General features: G+C 43.3%; 1 protein-coding gene and 1 pseudogene across 2 annotated transcripts in view; one reads left to right on the top strand and one right to left on the bottom strand.

Annotated features, from left to right (window-relative positions):
- Positions 1–20,593, bottom strand: part of Mllt3 (MLLT3, super elongation complex subunit) — a 256,345-nt gene that overhangs the window by 207,049 nt on the left and 28,703 nt on the right. The gene's annotated exons all lie outside the window — the stretch shown is intronic.
- LOC120103312 (small nucleolar RNA SNORA17) lies at positions 17,045–17,169 on the top strand (annotated as a pseudogene).

Below are 20,593 nucleotides of genomic sequence, written 5' to 3' on the forward strand. Positions count from 1 at the left end.
ATTTTTAACGTTCATCACACTATAAAAGGTATGTGAGGTTGGAGAGCTGGCTCGGCAGATACGAGTCCCTGCAGCTCTGCAAGAAGACGCAGTTCCCAACACCCACACAGCGGCTCATAGTCATCTTTCTAAAAATCTTACTCTAGTCAAATCATTCCTCACCGCAGTGCACATTTTTCCATACAGCTATAGAATACATCAATCCATTAATAAGAGTAAACATGCCAACAAAATAACACGAACCGAGAAAACATCTCAGAGGTTTGCAAATAACAATCGCTTTGAGCCATTGCCTACCAGTGTTTCTCTTTAATGGCAGAGCAGACAGCTGCAACTGAGTGACTCTAGGCCTCTGAAAAGTTTCTCCACTTTGATAAGGAACATTATCTTTTAGGCAAAGCAAGTGTCTAAATTAAGTTCCAGCTTGAGAAAAATGGAACAGAGCAAATATGCATCTGAAATTCTATGACTATGTCTGTGTGTGTGTGTGTGTGTGTGTGTGTGTCTCTACACATGTGTGCATGCTCCCAACACTCTTTAGTTCTAGAGGATACGCTCTAGAACTCTTTTGGCATTCACTGACACACATGTAATATAAATATATATCCATGCAGGCAAAACACTCATATACATAAAGTAAAATTGCATACATCTTTTTTAAAAAGCATCGTTATGAGGTGGTAGATATGCTAATAAACTTAACATCACCATTTCAAAACGCCACATTATACTCCAAGACGTATAAGAATATTTGTCAATTAAAAGTTATTTAATGGGCTGGAGAGATGGCTCAGGGGTTAAGAGCCCCAACTGCTCTTCCAGAGGTCCTGAGTTCAATTCCCAGCAACCACATGGTGGCTCACAACCATCTGTAATGAGATCTGATGCCCTCCTCTGATGTGTCTGAAGACAGTGACAGTGTTCCCACATACATAAACTAAATAAATAATTCTAAAAAAAAAGCTATTTAATAATCATAACTTCAAGATTTCTCATTCCACTTTCTTTTAGTTTTAGGAACAACAAACAACTCAAGAGCTAATTTTTAAAAATTATTTGAAGGGAAGTTAACATTAAAAGCCTCCAGCTGGGTCTGTAGCTCAACGGTTAACACTTGTCTATGTACTTCAGGCCCTGGGTTCCATTCCTGAAAGCATGGACAGGTACAAAGTCTCTTCTCAAACAAATATTTTTTCCCACCCATGGATACGGTTTTTCCTTAAAAAAAAAAAAAAAAAAAAGCACCCAGGCACACACAGAACGAAATGTCTCAGAGGGCGTGAGGCAGGATTAATTGTGGGGGGGAAGGTTCGATAAAAATGCATTATACACATGTGAGAATGTCATAAGGAACCATCATTACTGTGAATTTAAAACAAAACTTTTCTGAAGAAGGAAGTATCTGCAGGCTGCTGTGCAAGACGACTTCAAGGTGACTTGGTCTGTCTGTCCTTCTACAGCTTCCTCCATGTCTGCAGCCTGGGTCAGGGTAAAACAGCCACCCTGTAACCTACCTACCCTGAACCCTGAAGCAGACTGCCTAACTGCAGAAATTCAAGGTCAGCCTGAGCACCACGGTGACACTCGGAAGGAAGGAAGGAAGGAAGGAAGGAAGGAAGGAAGGGAGGGAGGGAGGGAGGGAGGGAGGGAGGGAGGGAGGGAGGGAGGGAGGGAGGGAGGGAGGAAGGAAGGAAGGAAGGGAGGAAGGAAGGAATGGAAACCCAGGTATTTTAGAAATGCCTTGAATTCCAGAGCTTGAGAGGCAGAAGCACGCAAATCTCAGTTATGTTCAAGGCCTGACTAATCTATACAGTGAGTTCAGGCACCCAGAGCACCTGCCTAAAAAGAACAAATAAATAAATAAACAAACAAACCAAATAACTAACTAAATGACATTCAAGTAAAGTTAATTTTTACATAGATTAAAGCAAAGCTGTAACAATTCTAACCTTGGTGACACAGAATTAACTTCCAAAATGACTTCTGCAAACATAATACATATTAACAGTAGTAACTACTGACGTCATCTCACCCATACAACAGAACCCATCGATCTTATTTAATCCCCTATAAAGCCAAAACTGTTTATTTCTCCATCTACAGATGAGAAGCTGAATCTAAGAGATTTGCCCAGTGACATCGTGTTCATCTATTTGTTGGTCTGGAGTGATACAGAATAGACTCGGACACGTGGGCACCCAGTATTCCCCTTAGAGGAGCACACTGAGCCCTACTTCAATTATTAACGCCAGAGACCTTATTAAACAGCGGACTGCTGGTATGAGGCCCTAGGCCCAGGTCTCTGTATCGATAAACTGAGCCACAGCCTCATCGTTTCTATTTCTAAGAAGCCAATAGGTGAAGATGCTTCTGCTCATCCACACTAAAAAGACCCACTCCCATCCCCATGCCTGTCCACAGCACACAATCGGAAGATCTCCAAGTACAGACGAAGAACCATGAATAGTATTTAACTGAACTTGGTTCCAGAGTTTCCAGTCAGCAGAGGTCGGTTCTATGTCTGTGGATTCAACCAACTGCAAGCCAAAAGAAAAATTTTAACGATCTGGACTAAGCATTATCTACATGTTTCTTTTATTCTTCAAATTCCTTAGAAATGCAGTATTTAAAGCTATATATAGCATTTACATCCTGTTAGGTATTAAAAGTAATCTAGTTATGAGTCAGGTATACAAAAGAATCTACATGAGTTACACAGAAATGTTATTCCACGGATAAAGACTTGAGCATCTCTGGACCTTCCTATCTGTTGGGCATCATGGTCCCTGAAGACACTGAGAGATGACTGCATTTGATTCACACCGTATGTTCTGCAGAGGGCAGTTCTTCCAAGAACTGCTGTGGTACAGAAGGTGAACCTGTGGGCCAGGATGGGCTCTGCAACACTGTCCCATGTCTAATACCTTCCTCCAAAATAGGCTTAAAAAATACAGCCTTCTACCTGCCCCTCCAGGACAGCACACTGTTCTCTGTGGTGACTTATCCCTAAATCTGGCCAGTTAATAACCCAGGGAAAACAGAAACGATTAACCTCCCCTTCCTGTCTGAAGGCATGGAATCGGCGCTTCATAGTCAGTTAAGAGGTGGGAACACCAACTCTACACAACTAGAGGAACGACACTGACAGGCTGGACTTGAGCTGAACTCCTGGGTCTTTCAAACTGCGAAGCAATTAAGTTAGATTTAGGAATATTATAATTTGTTCCTACTTTCTGGAGACTCTGATCTGGAAAAAGAAAAAAAAAAAACTTTCATTTCAAAGTGCCAACTCAGTCCACAGAACTTTCAATCTAGTAAACCCTTCTAATAAGACTCACACCCTGAGGGCTAGACGGTGGTGGCACACACTCCTTTAATCCCAGCACTCTGGTGGCAGAGGCCGTCAGATTTCTGTGAGTTTGAGGCCAACCTGGTCTACTGCAGAGAAACTTGAAAAACCAAACCAAACCAAACCAAACCAAACCAAACAAACAAAACAAAATTACAACCCTGGAGGCAGCAGAGATTGACTTGACCACTCCTGACTTCCACACCAAGACACTAACCACCATGCAGGCACTGGCCGCAGACCTGTTCATAAGACACATCCTACCCCCTTCAGTGCACTGAAGGACAGCTACAAGCCAGACCACTAGGAAAGACTAGAAAGCTGAAGGCAAACCTGTGTTCGGGTGAGCGCTATAGAGTCTAAGTACACCCAGTAGCCAGCAGATGGACCACGGACCCTGAGCTGCTTGGCTGCTGGGGTGTGTCTCACAGCAGAGCCTGCAGTTCCCTTCACTGGCCAGCCCTGCCATTTCATTCTCAGTGTCATTCCTAGAAAGTCAGCCCAATAGCCTGCCCTTTCTGCCCCTTCAAGATATATTAAGCACCTAATCCCTTCTATCAAATCCCTCCCTGCTAAAATACATCAGGGCAGCGGACGCTTTCAAATGGGAAATCTAGACCTAAAGAAAAAAAGAAAGGAAGAAAAAAAAAAGAAAGAAAGATCCTTTACATTCTTATCATTTGAAAAGGGAATCCTTAGAAAGGGAATCATAAGAATACAGCACAATAGAAAAATAGGCAACTGGGAAGATTTGAATGCTACCACAAGAGAGGCCAACCTGAGCCACAGAAGATCCTTACTCAAAATGAATACAAATGCACATTACCTCTGTCTGGTAGCCTGCAACCTGTGGTAGGCAAAGCTACAGCTTGAAGACCATGGCAGACTACAGAACACAACATTGACTCAAAAGACTTCATCAATGGGATTGAAGACCACTCAGAAGTTATCACTTGGCTGCTCTTCCAGAGGACCCAAGTTCAGTTCCAACACCCACATCAGGTGGCTCACCCCTCCAACTCCAGCCCAAGGGTATCAGACACTCCTGGCCTCCACTTGTACCCAAACATAGGAGCAAATGCACGTGCACAGCAAGTGCACAAAAATAGTTAAATCAAGGACAGAAACTAACTGTTTTTACATGTAGCTACTAGGCAACTTAAAGTTACAGTGTGAGCCACACTGTGATTATTACACTTGTACTTACAGTGTGCGCCTAGCAGGCCAGCTCCCTTCTCATAATAATCCTGACAAATGGGAAATCCTTAGAACAAATGGGAAGCTGATGAGTCGGTATAAGGACATGTTATAATTCTCTATGACATTGCAAAAGTAGGGCAATCATGTGTTAGACAAGGACAGTCTTCTCTCTAACCCTACCTTGTATCATGCCCAGTAGGAGACAATGGAAAGAACAGGACATAAGAGGAGATGTTAGAAAAGCCTCCATGCCGCTGAACCACTGAGGGAACACAGACCATGGGCCATGGGCATATCCCCTTCTCTTCCAACACTGCAAGGTAAGGAGAGCGAAGGAATTACCTTTTCTTGGGTTTTGGGTTTTGTTTTGTTTCTGTTTGTTTGTTAACTGGTGAAGGGGGATTGGTCATTTGACTGTCTTGTTGCTGTTGCTCGTTTTTTGTTTGTTTTGGGCTTTTCTCACTTATGTGGCTGTGGTTACCCTGAAATTTACTATCAAGACTAGGCTAGCCTTGAATTCAGAGATCTACCTGCCTCTGCCTCCAAAATGCTGGAGTTAAAGGCATGAGCCATCAGACCTGGCTCTGTCTCCCGTTCTTCCCTGAGTCTGGCAGAGGAAGGTGGCTACTGGCTAGGTTTAGTTATCTGTCCAGATAGCTTTCTGTAGACAGAGCTAATTAAACCTCACTAGACCTGCGAGAGCTGAACAATGAACACCAGCTCCCATTCCAGTTACACTAATGAAGCCCATTAAATAGAGAGCCCTGGCTTTTCGCCTGAGCCAAGACCCCAGGGCTCTGGCATAACTCAGCCCATCACTACACGCGTCTCACCTGTCCCATTCATTCACAGGCATGCATGCCCATCGCAAAGTTCCAAGACCATTCATCTGAGTCTCCCTGCTCTTTACTGTGAACACAGAGGAAGTATTAACTCGTCAAAACAAAAACGTTGAGAACAAACTCCCTTGTCTCCATCTGTAGACCCAGTGCTATAACTAGACAGTCATGAGTTACATTTAACCCTTTGCCTGTTCATTAACATAACTTTTTTTGTTGTTGTAGCTTCTTTTTTTTTCTTATTAACTTGAGTATTTCTTATATACATTTCGAGTGTTATTCCCTTTCCCGGTTTCCGGGCAAACATCCCCCTAATCCCTCCCCCTCCCCTTCTTTATGGGTGCTCCCCTCCCCATCCTCCCCCCATTGCTGCCCTCCCCCAACAATCTAGTTCACTGGGGGTTCAGTCTTAGCAGGACCCAGGGCTTCCCCTTCCACTGGTGCTCTTACTAGGATATTCATTGCGACCTATGAGGTCAGAGTCCAGGGTCAGTCCATGTATAGTCTTTAGGTAGTGGCTTAGTCCCTGGAAGCTCTGGTTGCTTGGCATTGTTGTACATATGGGGTCTCGAGCCCCTTCAAGCTCTTCCAGTTCTTTCTCTGATTCCTTCAACGGGGGTCCTATTCTCAGTTCAGTGGTTTGCTGCTGGCATACGCCTCTGTGTTTGCTGTATTCTGGCTGTGTCTCTCAGGAGCGATCTACATCCAGCTCCTGTCGGCCTGCACTTCTTTGCTTCATCCATCTTGTCTAATTGGATGGCTGTATATGTATGGGCCACATGTGGGGCAGGCTCTGAATGGGTGTTCCTTCTGTGTCTGTTTTAATCTTTGCCTCTCTATTCCCTGCCAAGGGTATTCTTGTTCCCCTTTTAAAGAAGGAGTGAAGCATTCACATTTTGATCATCCATCTGGAGTTTCATTTGTTCTAGGCATCTAGGGTAATTCAAGCATTTGGGCTAATAGCCACTTATCAATGAGTGCATACCATGTGTGTTTTTCTGTGATTGGGTTACCTCACTCAGGATGATATTTTCCAGTTCCAACCATTTGCCTACGAATTTCATAAAGTCATTGTTTTTGATAGCTGAGTAATATTCCATTGTGTAGATGTACCACATTTTCTGTATCCATTCCTCTGTTGAAGGGCATCTGGGTTCTTTCCAGCTTCTGGCTATTATAAATAAGACTGCAATGAACATAGTGGAGCACATGTCTTTTTTATATGTTGGGGCATCTTTTGGGTATATGCCCAAGAGAGGTATAGCTGGATCCTCAGGCAGTTCAATGTCCAATTTTCTGAGGAACCTCCAGACTGATTTCCAGAATGGTTGTACCAGTCTGCAATCCCACCAACAATGAAGGAGTGTTCCTCTTTCTCCACATCCTCGCCAGCATCTGCTGTCACCTGAGTTTTTGATCTTAGCCATTCTCACTGGTGTGAGGTGAAATCTCAGGGTTCTTTTGATTTGCATTTCCCTTATGACTAAAGATGTTGAACATTTCTTTAGGTGTTTCTCAGCCATTCGGCATTCCTCAGCTGTGAATTCTTTGTTTAGCTCTGAACCCCATTTTTTAATAGGGTTATTTGTCTCCCTGCGGTCTAACTTCTTGAGTTCTTTGTATATTTTGGATATAAGGCCTCTATCTGTTGTAGGATTGGTAAAGATCTTTTCCCAATCTGTTGGTTGCCGTTTTGTCCTAACCACAGTGTCCTTTGCCTTACAGAAGCTTTGCAGTTTTATGAGATCCCATTTGTCGATTCTTGATCTTAGAGCATAAGCCATTGGTGTTTTGTTCAGGAAATTTTTTCCAGTGCCCATGTGTTCGAGATGCTGCCCTAGTTTTTCTTCTATTAGTTTGAGTGTATCTGGTTTGATGTGGAGGTCCTTGATCCACTTGGACTTAAGCTTTGTACAGGGTGATAAGCATGGATCGATCTGCATTCTTCTACATGTTGACCTCCAGTTGAACCAGCACCATTTGCTGAAAATGCTATCTTTTTTCCACTGGATGGTTTTGGCTCCTTTGTCAAAAATCAAGTGCCCGTAGGTGTGTGGGTTCATTTCTGGGTCTTCAATTCTGTTCTATTGGTCTATCTGTCTGTCTCTGTACCAATACCATGCAGTTTTTATCACTATTGCTCTGTAATACTGCTTGAGTTCAGGGATAGTGATTCCCCCTGAAGTCCTTTTATTGTTGAGGATAGTTTTAGCTATCCTGGGTTTTTTGTTATTCCAGATGAATTTGCAAATTGTTCTAACTCTTTGAAGAATTGGATTGGTATTTTGATGGGGATTGCATTGAATCTGTAGATCGCTTTTGGTAAAATGGCCATTTTTACTATATTAATCCTGCCAATCCATGAGCATGGGAGATCTTTCCATCTTCTGAGGTCTTCTTCAATTTCTTTCTTCAGAGTCTTGAAGTTCTTATTGTACAAATCTTTTACTTGCTTAACTTTTGATGACGTTCAGTTTGAGCCTCAGAACAAATCCTTTTGGAAGCTACTCTTCCACAGAATCCCTCCAATTCTCCCCACCCCTACCCCATGCAGTTCCGACTGGGAGTTACCACGGAAGATCTGAGACTCTTGAGGAAACAAGTTCTCAAGACACTTTTGGACAGCTTCTTTTACTTCTCTGACAATGGCACACTGCCACATAAGGTGTTTGTCTTTCTACCTCCCACTGCCTTTTCTCATCCCCCGCCCCCACCATGTCTTGCCAGCGGCTCCCCTCTCTGTGTCTTCTTCCTGTTGGCGCTCACCTTTGCTGTGACTGAGTTTAATTAAGTTCCTGGGTCAAGACCAGGCTGGGGATTATTGACTGCATAGGCAAGCCATCAGTGGCCACGCCACGGAAGAAAACTAGTAACCTATACCCACACCACACTCTCTCCCCAGCTCCTTGGGAAGTAGTGAGGCTTCATGAGCCCCTCCCCCATCCATGATGAACTGTCCTCAACAACTTCTCTAATGGATTTGCTTTGAACTCTTTGACCAGGACCCTGCCCACTCCATATATAATGGTGAGTCCCTGGATTGCTAATAAGTGCTAAAATGACTTGAAACACAGTTTGCTAGGTAATGGCTTGCATGTGTGTTCATGTATGTACGTGCACAATTACACACACACACATCCCATAAATAAAATACAGTAAGTAAAACTTTAGCTGGTAAGATAGTCCAATGGGTAGAGCAACTCATGCACATGGCCTAACCACCCGAGTTTGGTCTCCAGGGTTTACAAGGTAGCAAGAGTGAGCTGACTCCCAAGAGCTGTTCTCTGACTGACATTCAAACAAACACACCAACTGTCATGTGCCAGCAAGCAATCATACATGGAAACATATAAAATAATTACTTAATACATGCTTTAAAAGAGATAAAGAAAATTTAATGATGCATTGTCCTTAGCATAGAGACTTCTGTCATTACTCCTTGAACAATACAATTTAACAACTACTTATATAGCGTTTATATTGTATGTGTTGGTTTGAATGAGAATGACGCTCACAGACTCACATATTTGACTGTTTGGGTCTCAGTTGGTGAACTGTTTGAGAAAGATTAGGAGGCGTAGCTTCGTTGGAGGAAGTGAGTCACCAGGGCTGGGAGGGGGTGGATTTTGGGGTTTTAGAAACCCACCCCATTCCACATCTGCCTCCTCTCATGGGTTAGACGCAAGCTCTCAGCTACTCTACTGCACATGCTCCCAATCATAACGGTCACACACTCTAAGTTTATGGAAACCTTGAGTCACAAATAACACACTTTTATAAGTTGCCTTGGGCATGGCGTTTCGTCAAGGCAGTAGAGAAGTAACTAAGACATCACATTAGGTACAAGTCATTTAGAGATTTTTTTTTAATAGGAGAGGGTACGTGCGAGGTGTTCGGAAGTTCGACATCACTTTATACATGCAACGTAAGCTTCTCAGAGTCTGGGATGGAAATTCTGAAGGCAATCTTTCACAAACACCAGTATTTCTGACTGTAACTCCAGAGGAGCTAAGCAAGCTACGCCACACTGCACCCGTTAACTTACAGAGAATATCCCCAATCCTAGCATAAGAGGACAATGGATACGCCCACTCTTCTGATGCTTCTTTAGTATTTATCAATAGATTCGTTTGTGTTTTAGAGTTGGTAAGCTAACTTCAAGATTGTGCTTTTTGTTTTTTTAAATATTGGTGAAAATCCGACGTAAGCATCGTAGACGTCCATGATTACAGCTGCTGTTTGCCAAGTTCCCTGATACAAGGGAGAGTAGTAAGTTAGTTTACCTTAGAATTGTCAATGGAAGAGCGGGAGGGGAGAGATTTTTTTTTTAAGCAAAGGAATTACATAAACAAAATTAAAGAGGTATTAAACAAATTCTTTTCAGTCCCTTTAGAAGTTTCATTTACATACTGACAGTGTAAACACCAGTCCCAGCAGTGCTTTGATCTGCTAATTACAAAACATTTTTATCTTTTCATTAAATCAGGAGTTCTAAGAGGCCACTTTAATGATTAAAAAGGCAGGCTAAGTAAGTCTCCTTAATTCACACTAGAAATTCACTTGAAACTTTTTTTTTTTTTAACTAAAGGAGACCACGCACTTCTTTTAACTCTTGGAGTGGTTGGCTCTCATTCCAAACACGTCTAAAAGGCAGGTCTCAAGATGCAGAACAAGGCCTGATTAAAACACTCAAGCTGTCAGGGCTGGCAGCTAGCAAACTGGACTGCACAGAACGAACCCCATGGCAGCTGCAGAAACACTATTGATCTTCCACAGTCCATGGGAAACCACACACTGTGCCAACAGGTACCAGGGAGACAGGGCACAGTCAACGTTCCATCACAGATGCTGTTTTCCATCTAGGTATAAAAAATACTACTACCTTTCATCCTCTCTCTAAACGTTAATCAACAATAAAAAGACATCTCGGCACTGTCCCTGCCGCCTCCTCCTCCACCTTGCTTTCCTGTTGCTCTCTGATCTGGTCTTACTTTATAGTCCAAGCTGAGTCTGAACTCTGGAACTCACAAGATCCTCCTATCTCTGCTTCTTGGGTACAAGGATGGATTAAAGGCATACTCCAAGATTATGTGTGTGTGTGCGTATGCGTGTGTACATGTGTATATATGTATATATGTATAACTACATCTGCTTTCCAACCAAACTACATGAAATTTTTCAATGTTTACTTTATTTCCAGTTCTTTTGAAAAGAAAACAAACATGAACACATACCCTTCCTTTGATATCAATATGCATATTTTAGAACATTTGAGATTTCAAAGAATGTTAAAGATTTGTTTTATTTTTAGCTATTTTATTTTTAGTGTGTGTGTGTGTGTGTGCGCGCGCGCGCGTGTGTGCTTGTGTGTGTGTATGTGTGTGTGTGTGTGTGTGTGTGTGTGTGTGTGTGTGTGTGTGTGTGTGTTGCCTGCATATATATCTGTGCAATAAAAGGGTGACTGGTACCCAAGAGCCAAACGACAGCATCAGATCTTCTGGAACTGTAGTTACAGACAGTTGAGAGCTACCATTGCTGGAACTCGAGCCTGGGATCCTCTGGGAGGGCAGACAGTGCCCTTAACAACTGAGCCATCTCTCTGCTCGTTTCAGAAAACTTGACCGAAAGCACAGGGCCCCCATATGTTCTATCCTTCCCTCTACCTCAACTCTTGCTTTCTGCATTGTGAGAATACATCTGCTACAGTCAGCAATGGCGCATTACAAACCCTTGAACACCATGCTCACACAGCAGTTACTGACAACAGCACACTGGCTGTATCCCACAGAACAGTTAGCTACCCTAACGGTGCGTGTTCCATCACCTCCCACGATCCACCAAGCCCCACAGTCATGGACTTTCTCCGAGTCTTCAGCTTTATCTCCTCTGGATGTAAGGTTTTTCTCACTCACGGACACACATTAGGGTTCTTTCATGGCATGGAGGCCTGTTTCTTTTTATTGCCAAATGATAATTCCATTGTCTGCATGCACCACACTTTATTGCTTTTGTTTATCGGTTTCCAACTTTGGGATGATGATAAATATAGGTGTCACAAGCACTCATGGACTTTCATTGGAGAGGCAGGGGTTCCCAACTCAACTGGGTAGGAACTGGAATCAGCCAGGTGGTACTGGCTCAGGTCTTTAATCCCATGAATCTCTATGAATTGGAGCCCAGTCTGGTCTACAGAGCTAGTTCTAGGACAGCCAAGTCACTGAGAAGCCCTGTCTCAACCCCCCCCCCCCAAAAAAAATAGAAATTTGGGATCAGGATTTCTGAACCAGTTGATCTATTAACCGCCAATAAAAACCCTAGAGTGGGTTTTGTTTTATTTTATTTTAGACATGGTCTCTCTATTGTATAGCTCTGGCTGTCCTGGAACTCACTAGGTAAACCAAGCTGATTTTGAACACAGAGATCCACCCACCTCTGCCTCTTGAGTGCTGGGATTAAAGGTGTGCACCACCATGCCAAGCCTAGACTAGGTATTTTAAACAACATAATTTTGTTTTTCCAGATTTGGATGCTAAGATGGCTAGGATAGCTACCTGATCAGACAATGGGTGAAGGCCAGCTTCCTGTAGATGCCCACTATGTCCTTGAATGGCAGTGACAGACCTTCCATATATGTGTGTGTGCACATGTGTGCATTTCTGAATTTACTTGTAACCTGCAAAGCATTTGCTCTATGCATGGTACACCACATCCTGATTTTTCCCATCGGACCCTGATGTGTGCAATGAATGAGGGCTCCTGTCAACCTCCCTGACTCCTAGCATTCAATGTAACAATACCTCGATGTCTGTTGTTCCGCTTTTTAATATGTATTTTTTTATTTCATGTAGATGAGTGTTTTGCTTGCATGTATGTCTGTACCCATGTGTATACCTGATGCCTGAGTAGGCTATCAGATCCCCTGGAACTGGAGCTATGGACAGTTGTGAGCTGCCATGTGGGTGCTGGGTATTGAACCTGGGTCCTCTGCAAGAGCAACCAGTGTTCTTAACCCCCGAGCCTCTGTCTGTTTTCTTGGTCTGCAGTCCTGTGCTGCTGACAAGTGTACTAAGCACTCCACAGGCTCACTGTCACGTGCCTTTGATGTGTCAGCAGCTGTCCTCAGTGTTTTCAAGTGTGCTTCCCAAAGTGTAGCACCACGTCCATTTGGAAGTGAGCTCATCTGGATAGCTTACTAGAAATGTAGAAGACTAGGTCCTGTCCAGGACCAAAGATAAGCAGAAGAAAAAATGTCTGACGTCATCAGTACATGGCCATACTCTCAGTGCAACTATGGGAGAAACTTGAAACCAGCATCTTTTTAATCATTGGATATCAGTTTCCTAATTAAAGCAATATATATATATATATATATATATATATATATATATATATATATAGAGAGAGAGAGAGAGAGAGAGAGAGAGAGTGTGCTGGAGAGAGGGCTCAGTGGTTAAGGGTTTGCTTGCTGCCCTTTCAAAGGACCTAGGTTCAGTTCTCAGCACCCACAGGGTGGCTCACAACCATCTATAACTCCAATTCCTGAACCTGATACTCTCTTCATACCTCCGCAGGCACAAAGCACATATGTGGTATACATACATACAGGCAGGCAAACGCTCATACACATAAAATAAAAAATAAATCTTTTCAAGATATAATACAGACGGGTGCTACTAAAATCAAGAGGTCAAGATCAATAGATAAGGTAAAGTGGGAGGGGTGGGAATGAAGGCATCTGACCAAATCCAAAGCTCATATCACCAACATTCTACATAACCCACAGAATAATACTGCGGAAAGGGAATCAGAGGATCGATTAACTCCCTAAAATAAGCTATACAGTAACCTATTGAGAAAAGGCGGAAGTTAGGTATGTGGCTGGAAGCTAAGCCAAGCAATGAAAAATGGAAGCAAGTTACTCAAAGTATGACAGGACACAAATCAAACTCAAACTTAAAGTCCTTAATTAACCTCAAAGAGGGATTGTTTCTTTCCCTAAGGAGATGGAAACCAGGAGGAAAGTTAGAGAAATGTTGGGTTTTGTTCCTAGAAGAAGATTATCATTCATGTACATGGGGTAAGGCAGCCACGTAGGGGGGAAAAAGAGAGCAATTGTCAAAAACCATCGAAAACAGCCAAGCATGGTGGTGCATGCCTTTAACCCCCGTGGGTGTCTGCACAGTTAGTCCTAGACCAGCTAAGGGACACATGGGGAAACCCCGTTTTTAAGAGTGCCTGGGTGTTTAAAGTATTTCTGAACATTCTCTTTCATTACTTATCCTCTACATCTTTTATTTTTTTAAAAAATGGCTTAAAATGAAACATGCAATCTCTCTTTAAATGCCATTCTTTTCTAAATAAAAGATCTGATAAATGAATTTGCTTTAAATTTTCCAGGTGGTAACCAGATAATTTTATTTCAGCAAATTATCAAGTACAAGATAAATGGAATGGCTGGCTTTATAGTTTGAAATAAAAATGTTAACACACTAACTTCCCATACATTTTACAACACAGTTGATATTTTAATTATTGCATTGTGTCAATATATAGGCAAGATGAAACATGATTTCCCAATAACTTCATAACTACGAGGATAACTTTTGAGAATAGATATACGACCAAAAAGAGATTTAAAAGAAAACCCACACACTTCTTCATGGTTACAATATTCAGCTAAAATCAACTCCAAACCAGAGTACTTGGTCAAAACCCAATTCTTCTGGAGACAACATACTGGAATAAACTTGTAAGCCACTGACTGGAGTACCTGCATTTTCTCATTTATGACACTTCTGCTGCCACCGTTCTGCAAGGCAACTGGTAAAAGCTAGCCAATCTCTCTCTGCTTGCAGTTCAAAAGCATCATCTCCTGGATGCCAGAGAAGTCTTAGCGTGTAGTCATTAGCAGACTGGAGGAGCAGAAGACAAAGAAGGTCCCTATTCTTTCCAACTGACAAGGATACCTAAGTTACAAGGCACACAGCAAGGAGTGACTTCTTCCTTTCCAAACATTAAGAGAAAAAAACATTCATGACCTAATTTTAGAGCATGCTACAATATCTTCTTCTTAGAAAGATTCAAGGATGGGGTTGCTCACAGGCTTGCATTTTCTGAGTTCCTTCTATGATAGCAACCCTGTTCCAGACATGGTGTTAACTTGATTTCCGGGCAGCCTGACACTGCGCAATGACACCTGCCAGGGCCTGCCACTTTGTAGATAACAAATAGCCCATTTACAAAATCACCTATGACAGCTGTAAGCTGAAATCCCTTTCTCGACTTTTCCTCTCACCGGCCTCTCTAGCTTACTAATAAGCCTCCACAGTACATCCACCTCAATGGGCACCAACTTTCCAACCCTGTAAGTATGCAAGATGCCAGGGTAAATGAAAACATCAGTTCTGCCTTCCCAGGAGACACAAGACCCTTTTAGACTAGTGTTAAGCACAGAGGTCCTCTGAACTTTACTTGTTTATACTGACATTTCCTAGTGAACAAAGGACATCTAAATATACTGCGCACGCGCGCGCGCACACACACACACACACACACACACACACACACACACACACTTCAGAGTAATATATCATAATTCTATCATTTTAGATTAATTACAGGTCCTTAAATTATGGTCTTCAAACACAAATACCTTTCAAAATGTTGATGGTTTAACAACGAAAATGGCCTTTCCTTTTTAAAATCTAGTTCACTGTTTTTCCTGACTTATCCACTGTGGTTTCTTCTGGCTACAGACAGAAGACAACTGTTGCTGTCGGACTCCAGCAACTACAGAACCATTAGGGCACTCCCAACCTTCACTCTGAAGACTGGACATTAGTGGTTTGGTCCCTTTAGCCTGCACCGTGCAGTGTTTTTAATAAAAGATGTCTGACTGCACGCTAGGTGGTCATCTGCTGAGAGCTGTGGATGCAAATACCTCTACAGAACTCAGCCAACTCCACAAGACAAATGTGCAGCAGACATTTACAAAGTCACCTGTGAAGCCCAGTTGGCATAACATACACACCTGGGCTCAATCCCAATACTACAAAGACAGCTGGAGAGAAAAACCAAAGACCGGGCTGCAGAGATGGCTCAGTGGCTAGAGCACTGACTGCTCTTCCAGAGGTCCTGAGTTCAAGTCCCAGCAACCACATGGTGGCCCTCAACCATCTGTAATGAGATCTGACGCCCTCTTCTGGTGTGTCTCAGAACAGCTACAGTGTACAGAATAAATAAATCTTTAAAAAAAAAAAAAAGACAAAGTGACAGACGAATGGTTGAATGGGGAAAATGGAGGGAAAAAAAATCTAGACCAAGAGGAAAACTTACACAAAGGCTAGGAATATTCTTGAAAACAAACAATCATCTGGTATAATGGTACACACCATTAATCTCCGTGAGTTTGAGAATACTGTCTACAGAGTGAGTGGCAGGAGAGCCAGGGCTACACAGAGAGATCCTGGCTAAATAAATAAATAAATAAATAAACAAACAAACAAACAAACAAACAAGAATCATCTGAAAATGACCTACTGACCTACTCTGTGTTGAGCCTTATAGGCTCTTCCTTTCAGGAGTAGCGTGCACTTGAGTTTTCCCCCCAGAGAAAACATTTTCAGAGACAGATGCATAAGCAAAGGAAGGAATGGTTATATTGTGGGCTTTTAAAAAAACGTTTTGTGGTAACAATGTGATGGGTAGCTTGTCTAAGGAAGACTAAACCAAAAAACCAAAAATGAGTTACCAAACGGAAAAAGAACACAATGCCCATAAAACCAGCATATTGAGCAGAAATTGGTGAGCCACTAATCCCTATAAAGTATCATTCCAAGGTGACACCAAGATTTATATCAAAAACAAAACTGCAGTGAGCACTTTGCCTTATCTCAATGTATATCCATCCCAATAATATAAAAAAGATGAGCAAATGACTTCTAACCTTACGACCCACCCTAACTTGTAACTCTATTCCTTCATTAATTTCTGATCCATACCCCAACCCACCCCCACCTTGTGAGAGTAGGGACGACGTGGTTTTTCTTTGTAGCTCTGGCAGGCATTGAACTTTACTATTCAAATCAGGCTGGCCCCAAACTTGCTGCAATTCTCCTTCCTCTGCCTCCCAAGGGCTAGGATTACAGGTGTGCACTGATAGGACCTCAATGTAGTCTGGGCTGGCTCAAGCTTGACACTGTCCATCTACCACTTCCTGAGTGCTGGGATCACAGGCATACATCATTGTGCCAGAGTTACATCCATGCTTTTAAAGTTTGTGTGCGTGTATGTGTGTGTGTGTGTGTGTGTGTGTGTGTGTGTGTGTGTGAGAGAGAGAGAGAGAGAGAGAGAGAGAGAGAGAGAGAGGGGAGAGAGAGACCAGGAAGTCTTTAAAATGCCTTAATAAATACCACAAGCAATTTATTAAAAAAAAAAATGTACATGGAGCCTAGCCAGACCTCTCTGGAATTCCAATTAACTTCTGTAAGATTCACAGGTCTGGGGGCTGGGGATTTAGCTCAGTGGTAGAGCGCTTACCTAGGAAGCGCAAGGCCCTGGGTTCGGTCCCCAGCTCCAAAAAAAAGAACCAAAAAAAAAAAAAAAAAAAAAAAAAGATTCACAGGTCTGTTCTACCATTCTAAGATTAAGAATAAGCTCTGACCTGATTGTACTGCAGGTGTGGCTGTTGTGTTACATGTGTAGGTGGCAGAGAGAAGAGAGGCTGTGGCTACACTCAGTGTTCCAACTTAGGAACATTGGAATTATTGGCAGCCTAACACTGCTTGAAAAAAAAAAAGTGAGCCTGAGATGACCACCAGTCCAGCACTGCACAGGCTTGGGGGCAGACCATGCCCCAGGTGACCCCTGCCTAGCACCATAATGCACAGGCAGGGCATACCACTCCTGAGACCACTTCTGAGAGACCCTGGAAGCCATGAAGAAGAGATAGTAAGCGGTGGAGAAATGGAAAAGAAAGAGAAACAGAAGGATGTGGGCATAATGAAGAGAGGCAGGACTGGAGGGTGGTAGGTGAGGAACAGCACGATGTGAGTAATCAGTGATGCCACCCGGAACTATGGTGGGGTCCTGGTCTGTGCTGCCACAGGAGTCACCTATGGATCTATTACCATGCAGCAGTGTAGGTCTGCCGCCACCGAAGGTCAGGCGGACATCCCTGGTCTGGGCTGCCACCAGGATAGATGCTGTGCAGATATGTGGTAGATGTACCATAGATGTGAGGGTTAGAGGTGAGCCAGCCCGAGGGCATGAACGTGGGAGAGCTGGCCCTGCCAGAGTGGTGGCTTGGTTGAGAGAGAGACCTCCTCCCTCCCTCAACATCTATGGCAGGCAGGAGAGCTGGTCCCAGGGTCATGAGAGTGGGAGAACTGGACATGTCCCTCACCAGCTGCAGCACTTGGAAGAGCAGGTGCTGGACCTCATCTGGGCAGCAGGGAAGAGCTGACCCTGGTTACAGAAGTTGTAGGTGAGTGGGCCCCAGAGGGCATGAGAGCAGGAAAGCCAGCAGGCTAACCACCTCAGATACCTCTCAGGCCCAGATCCAGGACTTTGAATTGGACCATTCCAACATCTACGCCGTCAGTGAACTGCTGAGTGCATCAAGGGGCCTGTCCTACAAATCCAAAACTACAGGATCCTCATGACACAGGGCAACAACAGGATACCTGAGAGGAGTCCCAGTGAGGATCCAATATTGCTAGAGTAGCAGAAGCCAGAGTCCTCGTACCAGACCAATGAGTCGTTGCAAGGGACATTTGCAAGCAAAAAAGTGTGGACAAAAGAGTATAGTGTGGGACACATTGTGTCCCACTATGGCTTCCACAATGAGATTTTATTTTCTCTGTTGAGGCGGGAGGTGGGGGGCTTACAAGGGTGGTGGGTGAGTAGGAGATGGGGAGACTAGTGGGACTGGGGGTGCCTGATATGAAATTCACAAAGAAACATTGGCTTGGCTTGGTTTTTTTTGAGGGTGGAGTAGAGGGGAAATTCAGCTCTAAAACTGTTTCGAGGCTGTTGGTCTTATGCCCATCTTCCTTGGTAAGTGCTGCCCTCACCTTTGTTGGAGAATCTGCTTCAGGCAGTGAGCAGAGAGTGATGCAGTCTCGTACCTGGTCAAAGAGCTCAGTTCTACATGCACATCATCAACATCAGCCCCTACTCTGCCTGAGGCTCAGGGAACACCACAGAAAGATTCGACAGAAAGAACGAAAGAGTCAGAATGAAATGCTGTGCATGCTGCCTTCTGGTCATACAACTGCACTCGTGAACGCATCCATAGTTAACCTGCTCACGGTAGACACTCCAGCGTGGGGTTCCCAAGGCCCTACCTCCGGCTGGAGAGCTTCTGACAGCTATGGGGGAGGGAGAGTCCACTTTCTTCAGGGGAATGGCTGCTGGTAAGTAGACCGTGCTGTGGTGGAAGCCTCACACCCATTCGCCTAAGGACAGCAGTCATTGGATTTAGCAAATTAAAAAAAAAAAAAAGTCAAGGGTGGGAGGGGGATGTTACCTGGGTTCTTGGAGAGAGCATGGAAGAAGGGGAATATGATCTGTGTGCCTGTATGAAACTGTGAAACAGTAAAACCATCGTGGGAACTTTACGTCATTTCTCAATGGTAACAGAATCTCAGATACGTTGCCTTCACATCCACCCCTGCTGATAAAACCAAAGAAGCAGTGAAGGCTGAGGCCACACGGAGGGAAGGTTTTATAGCCACATTCCAACACTTGCTTCCAAAGCTGTTAAGAATATGATGGCATTCCTTACGTCCATGCCCAGAACTTAATAAAAGTTTACAAACGTTCCTGCGCACAAGCTACATTTACAGGAGCAGAAACATCTTCAAAGGCAACATGACTCTTCAGAAGCCACAAACGTAAAATGAGAAAACAAAGGTGTCGATATTATAAATTTAAATGGTTTCATAAACGTTTGATGAAAGCCAATTCCCAAGCCTGGAATCTCTCCATGCACCTAGTCCCAGATCTCAACATTTACAGATCACTAGGGGGCGGGGAGACAGTGCAGCAGTTAAAAGTGCTTGCTGCCTTTCCGGTGAACCAGAGTTCGGTTCCTACCACCCACATCAGGTGGCTCACATCTACCTGGAACTCCAGCCCCAAGGGATCTGACCCCCTGTTATGGTTTCACTGGAGACTTGGACACACACACATAGCATCTGCTCACAGATATGCACACATGCACATAAATAAAAATAAATATCTGAGAAGTTAAGTTAAGGAAAATTTATGGACAGAATTTTATATTATATAACATTGACTATTATATTAATTGACTATAACGTCACAAACAGGAGCACTATGCCATTATATAAATAGTCAATATTGACAGTTATATGAGGAAAAATGAACAGGGAACAGAATAGATGTTGAATCTGTTCTTTTGAAGACATGTGCTACTGGACCAGGAAAATCGCCAGTGTCTACTCCCAGAGAAATAGAAATTCATACTCATTAACACAGAATCATTGACAGAAGCTTTTAACAAAGTAGGTGAAAGGCTTGTACAACCTGACATCTGAAAGATACAAATATCACCCCGGCCACTTTGTAAATGCAACAAGAAAACTATCTTTAAAATGGCTTTTGCCACTTTTGCTGGACTGATAAAACTAATATTGGAGTAATCACCACTAGGTGATCTGTGACAGGAAGTGACACAGAGAACACCCACAGAACTTCCTTGCTATAAATATTTGGCCTCAGCTAAGCAAAGCTTGTGGGTCTAACTCAAATCCTCGAGAAAGGAAGTGGGCAGGGAAAATTAAGTTAAGCCACTCTATGACTTCCCAATCCCAGAGATAAAGAAGATCTGGGAACCAAGGAGCTTGGCCTCTTATGAGATGTCAAAGTCAAGACAGAAACAATGAGAGGAGACAGGGAAATGTCCTAGGTAAAAGGATACTAAAGAGACACAACACTCCAGGGCTAACATTAAACTCTGGGCTGATTGCTGCTTCGAGGGCTCTTTAGGAAAACACTGTTCTTAAGAGAAATACTGTAAACGTTTAGGGGTGAGGGGTCGTGGTGTGTGCACCTTACTTCTAAAGGACTGGAGGACAGGAATATAAACTGAGATAAAGCTCAGTCAGCAAAAGACTAACAGGGAACCTGGACTCCCTGTAGTATTTCTCGTGCACGTCAGTATTGGCTTGCAATTCTTCAA

Source organism: Rattus norvegicus, chromosome 5 (genome assembly GCF_036323735.1).
Source record: "Rattus norvegicus strain BN/NHsdMcwi chromosome 5, GRCr8, whole genome shotgun sequence".
Classification (NCBI taxonomy): domain Eukaryota; kingdom Metazoa; phylum Chordata; class Mammalia; order Rodentia; family Muridae; genus Rattus; species Rattus norvegicus.